We start from the raw sequence: 1,833 nt of genomic DNA on the forward strand, positions 1-1,833 counted from the left end.
AGGTGATGTCTCTGCTTTTTGATGTGCTGTCAAGGTTTGTCATTGCTTTCCTCCTAAGAAGCAGGCATCTTTTAATTTCATGGCTGCTGTCACCATCTGCAGTGATCATGGAGCCCAAGAAAGTAAAATCTGTAATTGCCTCCATATTTTCTCCTTCCATTTCGCCAGGAGGTGATGGGACCAGTGGCCATGATCTTAGTTTTTATGATATTTAGCTTCAGACCATTTTTTGCACTCTCCTCTTTCACCCTCATTACAAGGTTCCTTAATACCTCCTCACTTTCTGCCATCAGAGTTGTATCATCTGCATATCGGAGGTTGTTGATATTTCTTCTGGCAATCTTAATTCCAGTTTGGGTTTCCTCCAGTCTGGCCTTTCACATGATGTATTCTGCATATAAGTTAAATAAGTTGGGGGACAATATACAGCCTTATCGTACTCCTTTCCCAATTTTGAACCAAACAGTTGTTCCATATCCAGTTCTAACTGTTGCTTCCTGTCCCACATATAGGCTTCTCAGGAGATAGATAAGGTGGTCAGGCACTCCCATTTCATTAAGGACTTGCCATAGTTTGCAAGTCAAAGGCTTTTGCATAGTCAATGAAGCAGAAGTAGATGTTTTCTGGATCTCTCTGGCTTTCTCCATAATCCAGCGCATGTTAGCAATTTGGTCTCTAGTTCCTCTGCCCCTTCGAAATCCAGCTTGTACTTCTGGAAGTTCTCAGTGCACATACTGCTGAAGCCTGCTTTGGAGGATTTTGAGCATAACCTTGCTAGCGTGTGAAATGAATGCAATTGTATGGTAGTTGGAGCATTCTTTGGCACTGCCCTTCTTTGAGATTCGGATGTAGACTGATCTTTTCCAGTCCTCTGGCCACTGTTGAGTTTTCCAAACTTGTTGGCATATTGAATGTAGCACCTTAACAGTGTCATCTTTTAAGATTTTAAATAGTTCCACTGGAATGCCATCACCTCCACTGGCCTTGTTGTTAGCCAAGCTTTCTAAGGCCCACTTCACTCTCCAGGATGTCTGGCTCAAGGTCAGCAACCACATTATCTGGGTTGTCCGGGATATCCAAATCTTTCTGGTATAATTGCTCTGTGTATTCTTGCCACCTCTTCTTGATGTCTTCTGCTTCTGTCTGCATTCAGTTTTCTGTAACTTTCCCTATCTCCCTTGCATTTGGTTTCCGTTCCCTTCTCTGCTGTTTGTAAGGCCTCGTTGGACAGCCACTTTGCTTTCTTGCCTTTCCTTTTCTTTGGAATGGTTTTTGTTGCTGCCTCCTGTACAATGTTACGAGCCTCTATCCAAAGTTCTTCAGGCACTCTATCCACCAAATTGAGTTCCTTAAATCTGTTCTTCACTTCCGCTGTGTATTCATAAGGGATTTGGTTTAGATTATACCTGACTAGCCCAGTGGTTTTTCCTACTCTCTTCAGTTTAAGATTGAATTTTGCTATGAGAAGCTGATGATCAAAGCCACAATCAGCTCCAGGTCTTGCTTTTGCTGACTGTATAGAGCTTCTCCATCTTTGGCTGCAGAGAATATAATCAATCTGATTTCGGTATTGCCCGTAAGTGATGTCGATGTGTAGAGTCGCCTCTTGTGTTGTTGGAAAAGAGTGTTTGTGATGATCAGTTTGTTCTCTTGACAGAACTCTATTAGCCTTTGCCCTGCTTCATTTTGAACTCCAATGCCAAACTTTCCTGTTGTTCCTTTTATTTCTTGACTCCCTACTTTAACATTCCAGTCCCCTATAATGAGAAGAACATCTTTTTTGGTGTCAATTCTAGAAGGTATTGTAAGTCTTCATAGAATTGTTCAATTTCA

Source organism: Pogona vitticeps, chromosome 5 (assembly GCF_051106095.1).
Source record: "Pogona vitticeps strain Pit_001003342236 chromosome 5, PviZW2.1, whole genome shotgun sequence".
In the NCBI taxonomy this organism is placed as follows: Eukaryota; Metazoa; Chordata; class Lepidosauria; order Squamata; family Agamidae; genus Pogona; species Pogona vitticeps.